The sequence below is a fragment of the Ranitomeya variabilis genome, chromosome 4, assembly GCF_051348905.1.
Source record: "Ranitomeya variabilis isolate aRanVar5 chromosome 4, aRanVar5.hap1, whole genome shotgun sequence".
Classification (NCBI taxonomy): Eukaryota; Metazoa; Chordata; class Amphibia; order Anura; family Dendrobatidae; genus Ranitomeya; species Ranitomeya variabilis.
The window spans coordinates 699,844,426-699,861,688 of record NC_135235.1 but is presented as its reverse complement, the minus strand read 5'-3'; the positions used below and the strand labels follow the sequence as shown (position 1 = coordinate 699,861,688).

General features: G+C 48.5%; 1 protein-coding gene across 3 annotated transcripts in view; it reads left to right on the top strand.

Moving 5' to 3' along the window:
• Nucleotides 1-1,560: 1,560 nt before the first annotated feature.
• LOC143766420 (uncharacterized) overlaps nt 1,561-17,263 on the top strand; it is a 105,736-nt gene continuing 90,033 nt past the window's right edge. The window contains exon 1 of one of the 3 annotated variants that reach the window (XM_077254096.1): nt 1,561-1,624. The gene's annotated coding sequence lies outside the window, so the exon portion shown is untranslated. Of the gene's footprint in view, nt 1,625-1,644; nt 1,955-11,581; nt 11,702-17,263 lie in introns of those variants that run through there. The other 2 variants (XM_077254097.1, XM_077254095.1) reach the window with 2 other exon arrangements.

Sequence of the window (17,263 nt, the reverse complement as noted above, 5' to 3'; positions counted from 1 at the left end):
CCCACTCAGATGTTTCCCCCCTGAGCTGAACCCCTTGCTGCACCTCAGAACAAATGTAATATTATCTTCACAACCAAGTGATAAACAAATCAGTGACAGCTGTGGGATAAAAATGCCCATGACACCCTGAGATGACTTCCCTGGTGGGTACAGTGTCCGAAATGGGGTCACTTTAGGGGGTTGTATGTCTTCACACATCTTGGGGGCTTTGCAGTTGGCCCCCACCACAAGTGAGGACTGCCAAATTACTGCTCCAAAAGCAAAGCAGTGACTCTCCCCATTGGAGCCCGGCCGTGTGCAGTCATTTCTGACCTCAGGTTTGGGGAGAAATTTCTGTATAAATTGTGGCTCCATTTTACTCTGTGAAACTGAAAAATTTGGACCCAAAACATTTTAGTGGAAAAAATGACGACCAGAAATATAAAGATCTATGATACAATTGTGGGTTCAACATGCCCCCCACACCCAGATGGATTCCCTGAGGACTGTCGATCTGAAATGGGGTCACTTTGGGGGTGGGGGGAGGGGGTCGCTGTTCTGGCCGCTGCACATTATTCCAGACAAATGTACAATCCAGAAACCAAACAGTGATTCTTCCCTCCGGAGCCGCGGAAGCGAGATCTCCTGCCACATTCTGGGGGTCGCCTCATTCTCCAGAAATTGCTTTATAAATTGTGCAGCATCCTATAAGATATTCCTGCCCACAGCGCCCCCATCCAGCGAGTGTCTGAGAAAGGTCATTACTCCGAAACGTCATGATGATCAGATCCAGGGAGCACGATCACATTTATCATTGCTGCGCACTGTGTACGGCATCAATGGTGGGAGCAGCGGAGATTCTCTTATCACTGGGATCCCACTTCACTCGCTCCTCACACTCAGCAAGTGTCTGCACTGCGGCCTATATACCCGAAGCATCACACACGGCTCCGCTCTGTGTGCAGTGTACACCCAGTACTTCTATTATATACAGTCTGCTCTGCACATCTTGTACACACGCGGCTCCGCTCCGTACACCTCGTACACACACAGCTCCTCTTGGCACACCTCATACACACACGGCTCTAATCCATACACCTCGTACACACACGGCTCTGCTCTGTACACACGCGGCTCCGCACACCTCAGACACACATGGCTCCGCTCCGTACACACCACACACACACACACGCTGCTCCACTCCGTACACCTCATACACACACGACTCCGCTCTGTACACCTCGTACACATGCGCCTCTGCTCCGTACACCTTACACGCACGCGGCTCTGCTCTGTACACCTCGCACGCACGCGGCTCTGCTCCATACACCTTGCTCGCACTCGGCTTTGCTCCGTACACCTCGCACGCACGCGGCTCTGCTCCGTACACCTCGTACACACACGGCCCTGCTCTGTACACCTTGTACACACGGCTCTGCTCCATCCACACTGTAAACCCCTCGTGACCCCACACATAAACTTCCCCTCATCCAGCACCATGACAACCAGCACAGCAGAGTCCTGCATACACTGAGGCCCCTGATCATGTGACCCCTGACTCCTCCCCTCCTGTGACCTCATCACAGGTCCTGTGCATACAGTGCAGCCATGCAGCTCGTCTGCTGGTGTTGCCCTTTAAGATCAAGTAAGGTTTGGCAGAAATCTAGTCAGCTGTGTGGCGCAGGTCTCCTGGCAGTGTGCTCTGGGCGCGCTCCGGCCTATCACAGGGGCAGCACCTGCACGTCTGCAAACATCCTCAGCCAATAGCTGGGAGATGGATGTGTCAGAGGCTGCAGACCTCTGCAGGAGGTCTCAGTAGTTTGCTTTGCAGACGAGTGGCCACCTCCCCAAGTGCTAATGGCCACGCCTGGACCTGAGTGTTGATATACTTGCTGCTGGCAAGCGTGGGTGATATTTTCTATTTGCACTTCCCTGTTGAGGCCTGGAGCTGCAGCAGTCGCCTAGCGTCCTCTGTGTAGGTTAAAGGACGATGGTGTTTCTCTCTGAGTCTACTCAAGCTAGGTTTCCCGTTGTTTTGTGTATCCTAGCTGTCTTTAGCGGTAGTGGGGATTGACTAACGCTCATTCTGTCCTTCCCGGTGCAGCGATTATCGCAAGGGTCAGGCAGGGATTATGTATCCTGCTCCGTGATAGGTGCGGAACCTATGTAGGTAAGATAGGGCAGACAGGGTGACATTAGATCTGTGGTCTCTAACTCCCCTCTTCCCTAGTGTTTGGTTCCCTTTTCCTTATCCCTTCGTGTTGCACACAGCCTTTCCTTCACGTTACATGATGGAGACGTTTGATATTTAAGGCACCCTCCATTATTGGAAGGTACTTTAGCAACTTTAGTAATCAGTGTGTTTTCTGCTACTTAGTTGTAAGGTCCCTGTATGTGTGCTCCCTTAACCTGATCCTGTCCATCATGCTTGCCCTGTTTGAACCTGATCATGTGCATCCTTCTGTAACCTATTCCTGAGCCCATCCTGCATCTACCAGAACCTGATCCATCTTGTATGCACCTATACCGCTACCCTCACCAGTGCAGTCTGAACCTGCACCTGTGTGATCCTGTACCTGAGTCCGTCCTGTGCTCCTGACCGTATCGTGTCTGTTTCCTATCCAGTACCCGTCCTTTTACCAGCCATACAGTCCTGATCCAGAACTTATTCTGTCTATGTGGTGCTCTGCTTAGATATTCATACTGATGGCTTCTGACAGGTCACTGATCCCTCACTGACCTGCCCCCTATTTTACATACTGAATATAATGTTTTTAAGAAAAATAAATGCACATTCAGCAGGCAGGCACTTGTCGGTGGCGATGCCTGCGCTGTAGCATGATCGCATCTATAATACCCATTTAATCATTTTATTTGGTGATATAAACTTATTAAAAAAAAATAAAAATTCTCTCTCAAAATTGCCCCAGCTGCGCCTGTGCAGTGGCATCTATTGGCGATCTGATCTCGGTGGAGTCAATTTTTTTCCTCTAACAAAATGGCACTGTCAGCGCCTGTGTAGTAGCATCCTTCGGATCGCCGATGGAGGATGTTACTGCACAGGCTCTGCCGGCGCAATTCTTAGAATTATTTTTTTCTCTGAACAAGTTTATATCACAAAATAAAATAATTAAATGGACATTATAGATGTGATCATGCTATGGCACAGGCACCGGCACATGCCTGCTGAATGTGAATTTTTTTTTTTCAAAACCTATGATATTCAGTATGTAAAATGGGGGACATGTCAGTGAGGGATCAGTGACCTGTCAGAAGCCATCAGTATGAATATGTAAGCAGAGCACCACATAGAACCCCGCTCACAGGCCGCCCCGGAGCACGAGAATCTCATTACCTGAAAGTTGCAAATACAGATTAAACAACCACAAGACGGATTTCATCACCAGGTATCAATGTTATCAGTATAATGGCGCCTGTCTGTAGGTTACTGTGCACAATCCTGCTGACAGGTTCCCTTTAAATCATGTTGATCTGAGGGGCCCTGACCATTCAGAAGCTCTTCCCTTATCTCAGGCCAAGTTGGATTACACGTAACTGTAATAGACAAATCTGGACCGTCATATATCCGAACATGTGTCATGGCGTCCTGGGCATACTCGTGCATATGTCTGGGACTTCCTGTAAATGTAGCCGGTAAAATAACCATTCCCCCAATGTCCACCACGTTGCCGTAATTGGCAATAGCATTTCTTATATTAATGTATTCATACACTCTAAATATTTCTTTCTTCGGCTATATGTACAAAAGACGCTCGCTTTCCACTTTGGCATACATATCTAGTATAAATTGATGAAAAATTGCCTACATTGTTAAATGTGGTTTGATGAACCATGTCTGATCATTATTTGGTAGGCATAGAAGTCCATAGCTGATATTTCTTTATTGGTCGGCCTCGCAGTGTTGGGATCAGTCTGTTAGATTATAGTGATCGCCGTCTTGGCCATTCCATAATATTATAGGATATTGTAGAGCATCATATGATCTATGTGATTCTGTAATGCGTTGAAGATTTTTGCTTTGTCGCTGAATAATTACTGTATTTTTCGGATTATAAGACGCACATTTTCCCCAAAAAAATTTGGGGGGGAAATGGGGGGTGCGTCATATAATAATACTGTAATAATAAATAATAATAATAATCTTTTTATATAGAGCTAACATATTCTGCAGCGCCCCAGAGTCCTGGTTGTTGCAGTAGTGATGCTCCGCCGCTAAGGGGAGTGATGGTACGTCTGATGGCACTGAAGGAGTTCACCTGACCAGGTATCACAGACACCAATACACTTCACAGTCTGGCCTCCAGGGGGAGCAAAGGGCACTATGTATTAGGCCACTCCTCACAATCTGGTAAAACTGGGGGTTGGATAGGAAGTTAGACAGAAGCTGACTGGGTTGGAACCAGGCAACATCCTGTGGCAGAGGGTGTTGCAGGGGAAGATTCAGGGGGGTCCCTGTCAGGGGTGGGATCCTGACAGAGGCCTAGCGAACAGAACAGAACGTTACGGGACCGCGCCTGCACTTCATTGCGGCGGTACCCAAAGAAAGGAAAAGAAGCGAGGTTTATTGTGAAGAGTGAGAAACGAGATCAAAGCAAAAAGGAGATAACACCAGTAGGAGTCGTGCTGTAAGACCGAGGCAACATCCTACTGAGGCGCGTAGCCGGTGGCCGGAACGCCGAGGAAGTATTGGGCTCCAAGCATTACTTCGAACCAACGGCAGGACAGTTAATTATAGGTTGGCTGTCTCACCTAAATCACCTAAGCAGACATAGGGGGCAACTGTGGGAGAGGGGCGTCACTAGGGTCCCGGAAGAACTCCAGGCCTACCCATCATACGGGTGCGTCCTAGCCATATCATCTGGGGGACGGAGAAGAACATCAGAACTGATACGAGTTGTGGGAAATAACATCAGAACCAGACACAACAGTTGTGAGGACTATCCCGTGGTCCTCAGCAGGGAAGTACTACAACACACAGGTGCTAGAAGGAAGGCACAGATTTCCACCTGCGAAGGGAACTCTGGAGGTGCCATCGGACCGGCCGGTCTCAGACAGCCCTGTTAACCGTACTCTGGATTGAGGATCTTGAAGCCTTCAGTAAAGAGGTAAAGAGACTGCAACCCTGTGTCCTCGTTATTCATCGCGACTTGCACCACTCACCACCACCACCTTTTACTCTCTGATTTGTCTTATGCAGGACCGCCTGTCTATCTGCACAGGCCTACTGCCTCTTTTCGTAGTACAGGATCACTGAGCCATCTCTCTATGGCTCCTAGGAGGACTCACCCACTAACCCCTACGGGTTCACTTCCTGTCCTCATTCTCTAGCAACATTATCAAACATTTTCACTGGACGCCCCTTAGCAGGGTCACAGACCAGGTCTAGCCACCGTGACAACCCCAGAATCGAGACAGAGAGAGGCCCGGTACCGAGTACCCCGCGGCCCTGAGTCTGGGGGCGCTCCATTTCCGTAGCGCTTTACAGTTTGCACACATTATCATCGGTTAACAGGGCTGTCTGAGACCGGCCGGTCCGATGGCACCTCCAGAGTTCCCTTCGCAGGTGGAAATCTGTGCCTTCCTTCTAGCGCCTGTGTGTTGTAGTACTTCCCTGCTGAGCACCACGGGATAGTCCTCACAACTGTTGTGTCTGGTTCTGATGTTATTTCCCACAACTCGTATCTGTTCTGATGTTCTTCTCCGTCCCCCAGATGATATGGCTAGGACGCACAGGTATGACGGGTAGGCCTGGAGTTCTTCTGGGACCCTAGTGACGCCCCTCTCCCACAGTTGCCCCCTATGTCTGCTTAGGTGATTTAGGTGAGACAGCCAACCTATAATTAACTGTCCTGCCGTTGGTTCGAAGTAATGCTTGGAGCCCAAAACTTCCTCGGAGTTCCGGCCACAGACTACGCGCCTCAGTAGGATGTTGCCTCGATCTTACAGCACGACTCCTACTGGTGTTATCTCCTTTTTGCTTTGATCTCGTTTCTCACTCTTCACAATAAACCTTGCTTCTTTTCCTTTCTTTGGGTACCGCCGCAATGAAGTGCAGGCGCGGTCCCGTAACGTTCTGTTCTGTTCGCTAGGCCTCTGTCAGGATCCCACACCTGACAGGGACCCCCCTGAATCTTCCCCTGCAACACCCTCTGCTACAGGATGTTGCCTGGTTCCAACCCAGTCAGCTTCTGTCTAACTTCCTATCCAACCCCCAGTTTTACCAGATTGTGAGGAGTGGCCCAATACATAGTGCCCTTTGCTCCCCCTGGAGGCCAGACTGTGAAGTGTATTGGTGTCTGTGGTGGTGTTCTATACCTGGTCAGGTGAACTCCTTCAGTGCCATCAGACGTACCATCACTCCCCTTGGCGGCGGAGCATCAGTACTGCAACGACCAGGACTCTGGGGCGCTGCACTCCCCCCCCCCCCCCCCCCCAGTTAAATCCAGTACTCCCGGACTGGGAAGAAAACAACAATACATGTCAGCAAAAAGACATACAAATTTTGAAATGCATTGAACAAGTAAATTTGAACAGAGCTTCCATTTATGGGAGGTGAGGACTCTTAAACGTTACAAACAAAACATGGTTAAATATTTTAAATAACATACTATAAATAACTTTTATTACCCAGCCGGGTATTCTACTAAGTGCAAATTCTGAACAATAATTTAACTTTGCCTCTAAGGAAGTATAAGCTGGATCCACTAAAGGCTCAGTATAAAACTCCTAAAATATAAATTAACTTGAATTCATTTTTTTTTTTCTGCTTAGTGCAACATTTTTTTTTTTACTCTCTGATTTGTCTTATGCAGGACTGCCTGTCTATCTGCCCAGGCCTACTGCCTCTTTTCATAGTACAGGATCACTGAGCCATCTCTCTATGGCTCCTAGGAGGACTCGCCCACTAACCCCTACAGCTTCACTTCCTGTCCTCATTCTCTAGCAACATTATCAAACATTTTCACTGGACGCCCCTTAGCAGGGTCACGGACCGGGTCTAGCCACCGTGACAACCCCAGAACCGAGACAGAGAGAGGCCCGGTACCGAGTACCCCGCGGCCCTGCGTCTGGGGGCGCTCCAATTCCGTAGCGCTTTACAGTTTGCACACATTATCATCGCTGTCCCTGATGGGGGCTCACAGTCTAGAATCCCTATCAGTATGTCTTTGGAATGTGGGGGGGGGGGACCGGAGTAACCAGAGGAAAACCACACAAACACGGGGAAAACATACAAACTTCTTGCAGATGTTGTCCGTGGTGGGATTTGAACCCAGGACCCCAGCGCTGCAAGGCTGCAGTGCTATCCACTGAGCCACCGTGCTGCCCAATGCAGGTATACCGTATATATTCAAGTATAAGCCTACCCAAGTATAAGCTGAGACACCTAATTTTGCCAAGGAAAACTGGGTAAGCTTATTGACTCAATTATAAGCCGGGTATGCATTGCCCCCTCATCCATGTCCTGCTCTGTGTGGCTCCCCCCATCCTGTCCTGCTCTGTGTGGCTCCCCCATCCTGTCCTGCTCTGTGAGGCTCCCCCCATCCTGTCCTGCTGTGTGGCACCCCCCGTCCTGTCCTGCACTGTGTGGCTCGCCCATCCTGTCCTGCTCTGTGTGGCTCCCCATGTCTTGTCCTGTCCTGTGTGGCTCCCCATGTCTTGTCCTGTCCTGTGTGGCTCCCCCTGTCCTGTCCTGTGTGGCTTCCCCTCGTCCTGTCCTGTGTGGCACCCCCCCGTCCTGTCCTGTGTGGCTCCCCCCATCCTGTCCTGCTCTGTGTGGCTCCCCCCGTCCTGTCCTGCTCTGTGTGGCTCCCCCTGTCCTGTCCTGTGTGGCTCCCCCTGTCCTGTCCTGCTCTGTGTGGCTCCCCCGTCTTGTCCTGTTCTGTGTGGCTCCCCCCATTCTGTCCTGTGTGGCTCCCCCCATCCTGTCCTGTTCTGTGTGGCTCCCCCCATCCTGTCCTGTTCTGTGTGGCTCCCGCTGTCCTGTCCTGCTCTGTGTGGCTCACCCTGTCCTGCTCTGCGTGGCTCCCTCTGTTGTATGCATGGTTCCCCCGGTCCCACATCCCATCTTGTATGCATGGCTCCGCTCGGATCCCCCGTTCTCCCCTCTCTGTTGTCCCGATGCAGCAGCTCTTCCTGTGCTCAGTGGTCACGGGCCACCGCTCATTAAGGTAATGAATATGCGCTTGATGCCTATGAGAGTGGAGACGCGTGCATATCCATTACCTTAATGAGCGGTACCACATGACCGCTCAGCACAGGGGAGCTGCCGGCGTCGGGATAACCGAGATGCAGCGCCGTTCAGCAAGGGCCCGAGGAGGGTGTGTATGATGTCACAACTGCCGGCTCCTGCCGTTGCTCTGCCGCTCCCTCGCCAGCTTTTTGGACAAAGACTTGTGTATAAGCCGAGGGGGGTGTTTTCAGGACAAACAATGTGCTGAAAATCTTGGCTTATACCCGAGTATATACGGTACCTTACCGGCCACAGTGGAGCACGGTCATAGGGTCGCTGCAGGCTGGGATGAGGGGTGTTCCGATGTGCAGCACGCCGCTGCTGGGGTCTCCGGTGCTGTTGCGACGGTCTGCGGTTCTGCTGCGGGGGTCTCCGGTGCTTCTGCGGGGACCTGCTGGGGCTCTGTTGACATTTTGTAAGAGGTCAGAGGCCCCGCAGTTCCATGGTTTCCTATGCAGTGGACTCCGAGAAAATGGCTGCCGGGGACGGCGCATGCGCAGATGGAGATCTCGGCACCAAGATCTCGGGAGATGAGATCTCGGCGCTGAAATCTCATCTCCTAGATCTTGGTGCCGAGATCTCAATCTGCGCATGCGCCACCCCCTGGCAGCCATTTTCCCAGAGTCCACCGCATAGGAAACCATGGAACTACGGGGGCTCTGGCCTTTCACAAAATGTTGGAAGAGTCCCGGCAGCAGCACTAGAGACCCCCGCAGCAGCATCGGAGGCACCCACAGTGGTGTGCCAAACATTGGAAACCCCCCATCCCGACCTGCGCCACTTCTGTCTCCTCCAGCAGCGACCCTGGGATCCCGCTTCACCGCAGCCTACACCCCCGGTAAGCAATAAGATGCATGGATTATAAGAAGCACCATTTTATAATCTGAAAAATACGGTATATCTTGGCTTAGAAAGTCCTGTCCAACCATGACAATAGCTACTTCGTTGACACTGGGAGAATTAAATCTCCTTCTGCGCTCACCAACCGAGTCTTGTCTGCTCTTATTACACCCTGATATTCCGCACTTGGCATTCTTTTTCTAAGTCTGTTTTATAAAGGTTTACTAACTGATTGTGTTGATGGAAAAATCATTGCAAATTCAAAACAATGTCTTTTTGTGTCTCAGGTATAGCTTCACAAAGTCTATCAGCTTGTATCTGTTCATCTCCCAAACAGTAAATTTGTAAAAATGCTGGGTCTTGATTTACTACAGGAAGCATCAAACCTATTTTGTGATGTACCGTATATACTCAAGTATAAGCCGACCCGAGTATAAGCCGAGACCCTTAATTTTACCACAAAAAACTGGGAAAACGTAATGACTCGAGTATAAGCCTAGGGTGAAAAATGCAGCAGCTACTGGTAAATTTCAAAAATAAAAATAGACACCAATAAAAGTAAAATTAATTGAGACATCAGTAGGTTGTGTTTTTGAATATCCATATTGAATCAGAAGCCCCATATAATGCTCCATAAAGTTCATGATGGGCCCCATAAGATGCTCCATAATAAAATATACCCCATATAATGCTCCATAAAGTTTATGATGAGCCCCATAAGATGCTTCATGCAAAAATATGCCCTATATAATGCTGCACAAAGGTTGATTATGGCCCCATAAGATGCTCCATAGAAACATTTGCCCCATATAATGCTGCACAAAAGTTGATTATGGCCCCTTAAGATGCTCCATAGAAACATTTGCCCCATATAATGCTGCATAAAGGTTGATTAATGCCCCATAAGATGCTCCATAGAAACATTTACCCCATATAATGCTGCATAAAGGTTGATTATGGCCCCATAAGATGCTCTATAGAAACAATTGCATCATATGCTGCTGCTGCGATAAAAAAATAACTGACATACTAACCTCTTGTCCTGAGCAGGCGGGGACACCCTCACTTGTGATATTCACCTGTCCTCGTTCCACCGCCGCATGCCACTCCGTCTTTTGGCTCTCTACAGTGACTGTTCAGGCAGAGGGTGGCGCACACACTAACCACGTCATCGCGCCCTCTGACCTGAACGTCACAGCCAGTGGACGCAGAAGACTCATCCCGGCGGTGGAACGGGGACAGGTGAATATCGGAATGCTCACCCTCCCCCGTTATACTCACCTGCTCCCGGTGCGGTCGCTGGCAGCTTCTCACTGACAGATGTTCTCCGGGTGTCGGCATCTTCTTCCTATGTTCAGCGGTCACATCGTACCACTCATTAAAGTAATGAACATGTCCTCCACCCTTATACATCGCAGCCATATTCATTACTTTAATGAGCGGCACCACGTGACCGCTGAACATAGGAAGAAGCTGCCGGCGCCTGGAAAAGCAAAGACATACAGAGACGTGCCGGGAGCAGGTGAGTATGATGTGACAGCTGCCGCTCCCCCTCCCCCGCCAACCCACTAGGACAATGACTCGAGTATAAGCCGAGAGGGGCACTTTCAGCCTAAAATAATGGGCTGAAAATCTCAGCTTATACTCGAGTATACACTGCTTGCAGAATTATTAGTCAAGTTGTATTTTAGAGGATTATTTTTATTATTGATCAACAACTATGTTCTCATTCAACCCAAAAGACTCGTAAATATCAAAGCTTAATATTTTTGGAAGTTGGAGTGGGTTATTTTTAAATTTTGCTATCTTAGGAGGATATCTGTATGTGCAGGTAACTATTACTGTGCAGAATTATTAGGCAACTTAATAAAAAACAAATATATTCCAATCTCACTTGTTTATTTTCTCCAGGTAAACCAATATAACTGCACAAAATTTAGAAATAAACATTTCTAACATGCAAAAACAAAACCCCCAAAATTAGTGACCAATATAGCCACCTTTCTTTATGATGACACTAACAGCCTTCCATCCATAGATTCTGTCAGTTGCTTGATCTGTTTATGATCAACATTGTGTGCAGCAGCCACCACAGCCTCACAGACACTGTTCCGAGAGGTGGACTGTTTTCCCTCCCTGTAGATCCCACATTTTATGAGGGACCACAGGTTCTCTATGGGGTTCAGACAGGGCCGCCATCAGGGCATTACAGCCATTACTACAGTATGGGGCCCAGAGGTCAGAGGCAAAAAGGGGGGCCCAAACACATACACGCTGGCAGCTCACTCCACTCGGGCCCCTCTCTCTTTGTTTCTCTTCATCGGGCCCCTGGACATTTTGTTCTATTCTGCCAAACTCCCGATGCATAACAACACTGTGGTGATTTAAAGATAAACCTACAGTGTTGTTAATGCATCGGACAGATGAAAATGGGCGCTGTACCTTTAAGTTGCGGCCGGCCGGGGTGCATCATTGTCCTGAGTCACACTGCTCGTGATCGCACTTCCTCATTCCAAGCAGAGCAGCGTGCGATGTGCCAGGTGTCGGTGGGCAGACAAAGTAGGCTGAGGAGAAGGCGGCGGGCAGTCAGGCAGAATAAAGTGAGGAGACTGCGTCCTGTCTCTGAGTCTGGTGAGCAGAAGAGGCTTCAGGTGGCTGCGCCTGGCAGCGTGTGGCTGATGAGGGAAGGCGAGTGGTGACTGGGGGCTGCGTCCAACAGGGTTCAGGGGAAGGATAGTGGGAACTGCCAGCCCCCACTAGCCTCCCCCCTGGACCCTGCAGCCCCCACTAGCCTCCCCCTGTGACCTGCAGCCTCGAGTCCTCACTAGCCTCCCCCTGGGACCTGCAGCCCCGAGTCCTCACTAGCCTCCCCCTGGGCCCTGCAGCCCCCAGCCCCCACTAGTCTCCCCCTTGGGCCCTGCAGCCCCCACTAGCCTCCCCCTGGGCCCTGAAGCCCCCAGTCCCCATTAGTCTCCCCCCTGGGCCCTGCAGCCCCCACTAGCCTCCCCCTGGGCCCTGTATCCCCCAGTCCTCACTAGCCTCCCCCTGGGCCCTGCAGCCCCCCAGTCCCCACTAGCCCCCCTGGACCCTGCAGTCCCCACTAGCCTCCCCCTTGGGCCCTGCAGCTCCCAGTCCCCATTAGCCCCCCCTGGACCCTGTAGCCCCCACTAGCCTCCCCCCTGGGCCCTGCAGCCCCCAGTCCCCACTAGGCTCCCCATGGGCCCTGCAGCCCCCACTAGCCTCCCCCCTGGGCCCTGCAGCCCCCAGTCCCCACTAGCCTCCCCTGGACCCTGCAGTCCCCACTAGCCTCCCCCCTGGACCCTGCAGCCCCCACTAGTCTCCCCCTGGGCCCTGTTGGGGCCGCATCCAACAGGGTGAGGGGAGGCTAGTAGGGGAAGGGTGCTAAGGGGAGTATGCATCCAGCAGGTGGAGATTGCTAGGGTAAGTCTGCGTTCTGCAGGTGGAATCTGCTGCGGGGAGGCTGAGGGGATAGCGAGGTCAACCAAGGCTAGTCGAAGATTGCGTTTCAAGAGGGTGCCAACCTTTGCGAACGGGTAGCAAACAAGAATAGTTGACAAGTGTAAAGAGTTGTGGAATTAATGGTGCTATAAAAGTGAGTAAAATAAATAATAATAATAATAATAAGAAGAAATAATAATTATTTTATTTATATAGCGCCAACATATTCCGCAGCGCTTTACAAATTTATAGGGGGATTTGTACAGACAATAGACATTACAGCATAACAAATCACAGTTCAAAACAGATACCAGGAGGAATGAGGGCCCTGCTCGCAAGCTTACAGACTATAGGAAAAAGGGAGACACGAGAGGTGGATGGTAACAATTGCTTTCGTTGTTTGGACCAGCCATAGTGTAAGGCTCGGGTGTTCATGTAAAGCTGCATGAACTAGTTAATAGCCTAAGTGTGTAGCAGTACAGACACAGAGGCTATTAACTGCATGAAGTGTATGAGAACATGATGCGAGGAACCCGATTATGGTTTAAGATTTGTGAATGGGCCACCAAGGAATAGTTAGGTAAAGGTCCTCGCCCCTCTGTATCAGTCTGTGTTTGTTAGTTTACTGTAAGTGATATCTGTAATTTGCATGTAACCCCTTGTCATGTACAGCACCATGGAATCAATGGTGCTATATAAATAAATAATAATAATGCATTGAGGCGGTAGGCCAGTCTGAACAAATGCGTTTTTAGGGCACGCTTAAAACTGTGGGGATTAATTGTATTAACCAGGGTAGTAAATAAATGGGGTGATCACTCCTTTACTGTTGACTACTTTTTATTTTTTATATGATCACTTTGAGTTAAGTTTTGAGGTGTATTTATGTTCTAGAATTTATAGATTTTTAATAAATACCAATAAAGATTTTTTTTTAGTTTTGCATAATTGGTGATTATATATGCAACTAGCTGAATAGCCCGGCTTTGCCTGGGCATAGTAAACATCTGTGGTTAATTATAGCACCTCACTTCTCTTATTTTCCCATCACGCCTCACATTTCCCCCCTCACATCTCTCATTTTCCCCCTCACTCCTCTTATTTTCCCCCTCACTCCTCTCATTCCCCCCTAACACTTGTCATTTTGACCTCACATCTGTCATTTTCTGATCACTCCACTATTTTCCCTCACTCCTCTCATTTTGCACTCACACCTTTTCATTTTCACCTCACACCCCTCATTTTCACCTCATACCTCTCATTTTCCCCTTAGTATATACATGTTTGTCATCTCCCTTATATATAGTATACACCTGTATGTCATCTCCTGTATATAGTATATACGTGTATGTCATCTCCCCTGTAAATAGTATATACCTGCTGTATGTCATCTCCTCCTATATATAGTATATACCTGTATGTCATCTCCTGTATATAGTATATACCTGCTGTATGCCATTTCCTCCTCTATACACCTATGTGTCATCTCCTCTTTTATATAGTATATACCTGTATGTCATCTCCTCCTGTATATAGTATATACCTGTAAGTCATCTCCTCCTGTATATAGTATATACCTGTGTGTCATCTCCTCCTGTGTATAGTATATACCTGTAAGTCATCTGCTCCTGTATATAGTATATCTGTGTGTCATCTCCTGTATATAGTATATACCAGTGTGTCATCTCCTGTATATAGTATATACCTGTATGTCATCTCCCCTGTATATAGTATATACCTGTGTCATCTCCCCTGTATATAGTATATATGAGTGTGTCATCTGCCCTGTATATAGTATATACGTGTGTCATCTCCTCCTGTATATAGTATATATCTGTGTGTCATCTCCCCTGTATATACCTGTGTCATCTCCCCTGTATATAGTATGTACCTGTATGTCATCTCCCCTGCATATAGTATATATTTGTATGCCTTCTCCTTCTGTATTAGACCACTTTCACACGTTATTTGGTCAGTATTTTTACCTCAGTATTTGTAAGCTAAATTGGCAGCCTGATAAATCCCCAGCCAACAGGAAGCCCTCCCCCCTGGCAGTATATATTAGCTCACACATACACATAATAGACAGGTCATGTGACTAACAGCTGCTGTATTTCCTATATGGTACATTTGTTGCTCTTGTAGTTTGTCTGCTTGTTAATCAGATTTTTATTTTTGAAGGGTAATACCAGACTTGTCTGTGTTTTAGGGCGAGTTTTATGTGTCAAGTTGTGTGTGTTGAGTTGCATGTGGCTACATGCATGTAGCGACTTTTGTGAGGTGAGTTTTGTGTGGCGACATGCATGTAGCAACTTTTTGTGTGTCGAATTGCATGTAACAGGTTAGTGTAGAAAGTTGTGTGCAGCAAGTTTTGCACATGGCGAGTTTTGCGCGTGGCGAGTTTTATGTGTAGTGCGTTTGGAGTATGTGCAAGTTTTGTGTGAGGCAACTTTTGCATGTGTTGCAACTTTTGTGCATGTGGCAAGTTTTCCGCGTGTGCAAGTTTTGCGTGTGGCGAGTTTTCCATGAGGTGAGTTTTGCATGTGGTGAGTTTTGCGCATAGCGAGTTTTGAGCAGCGACTTTTGTTTTTCAACTTTTATGTGGCGAGGTTGGTGTATGTGTGGTGAAATGTGTGCTGAGGGTGGTATATGTGTTCATGCATGTGGTAGTGTGTGGCTCATTTTGTGTGTGTGTTCATATCCCCGTGTGTGGTGAGTATCCCATGTCGGGGCCCCACCTTAGCAACTGTACGGTATATACTCTTTGGCGCCATCGCTCTCATTCTTTAAGTCCCCCTTGTTCACATCTGGCAGCTGTCAATTTTCCTCCAACACTTTTCCTTTCACTTTTTCCCCATTATGTAGATAGGGACAAAATTGTTTGGTGAATTGGAACGCGCGGGGTTAAAATTTCGCCTCACAACATAGCCTATGACACTATTGGGGTCCAGACGTGTGACTGTGCAAAATTTTGTGGCTGTAGCTGCGACCGTGCAGATGCCAATCCCGGACACACACACATACATACACACACATACACACACACACACATACATACACATACATAACACATACACACACACACATTCAGCTTTATATAATAGATAATATACACTGTTTCCATTTATTTGGTGGGCAGGCTGAGGCGACCATTAGATTCTTCTTGACTGGGTAGTGGGTGCGGTGGCAACATCGGCTGTGTGAGTAAATAACAAGTCCATGTATTTGTTTGTCCACCATTTCAGTTTTATTGATGCAATTGTTGATGCAAGTGAGTATATATGACTGGGAAGCATCTTTATTATTATGGCAGTGTAATTTTGAAAGGGGGAAATCGGTCTGCGCTCACACAGCAGTGCATGGACTGGGCGCCGATCTCCTGACCAGCATCCTCATACATGCTGTGAGGCTGCCGAGTTCAGGTCAGGAGACCCGCAGCCGGTCCATGCACTGCACTCCAGGTGCAGACCGATATTCACCAGCGGTTCCTCTAGTCAGATTTCTCTAGTTAGATCAAGAGTCTACCTTGTCGTGGTGGCAGTCTTAAAAAATCTTTTGGTCAAAACAAAAGCTGATGGCTATATATGTGATATGGTGTATGTGTGATTGGTGAGGACGTGGTGCAGAAGTGGAGTTTTTCCAAGAGAGGGCAGAGGGACCGTGGAAGGTTTGAAGGGTGGAGGCGGAGCTAGGGTGGAGGCGGAACTGGGGGGTGGAGCCTGGGTGGACTTTCAATGGGGCCACGAAATTTTGACAGTATGGGGCCCTGAAATTCCTAGTGGCAGCCCTGGGTTCAGATCAGGTGAACAAGGGGGCCATATCCTTATGTTTTTCTTCTTTGAGACCTTGAGACCTTTACTAGCCAGCCACTCTGTGGAGTAGTTGGAGGCATCTAATGGAGCATTGTCCTGCATGAAAATCATGTTTTTATTGAACGATACCGACTTCTTCCTGTACCACTGCTTGAAGTTGTCTTCCAGAAACTGGCAGTAGGTCTGGGAGTTGAGCTTCACTCCATCCTCAACCCGGAAAGGTCCCACAAGTTCATCTTTGATAATCCCAGCCCATACCAGTACCCCACCTCTACCTTGCTGGCATCTGAGTCGGAGTGGAGCTCTCTGCCCTTTACTGATCCAGCCTGTGGCCCATCAAGAGTCACTCTCATTTCATCAGTCCATAAAACCTTTGAAAAGTCAGTCTTAAGATATTTCTTGGCCCAGTCTTGACATTTTATCTTATGTTTCTTGTTCAAAGGTGGTCGTTTTTCAGCCTTCCTTACCTTGGTCATGTCCCTGAGTATTGCACACCTTGTGCTTTTTGTTACTCCAGTAACGTTGCAGCTCAGAAATATGGCACAACTGGTGGCAAATGGCATCTTGGCAGCTTCACGCTTGATTTTCCTCAATTCATGGCCAGTCATTTTGCGCCTTTTTTGCCCAACACGCTTCTTGCGACCCTGTTGGCTATTTGCCATGAAACGCTTGATTGTTCGGTGATCACACTTCAAAAGCTTGGCAATTTCAAGACTGCTGCATCCCTCTGCAAGGCATCTCCCAATTTTGGACTTTTCAGAGCCCGTCAAATCTCTCTTCTGACCCATTTTGCCAAAGGAAAGGAAGTTGCCTAATAATTAAGCACATCTTGTATAAGGTTTTGATGTCATTAGACAACACCCCTCCTCATTACAGAGATGCACATCACCTGATTTACTTAATTTGTAGTTGGCTCTCAAGC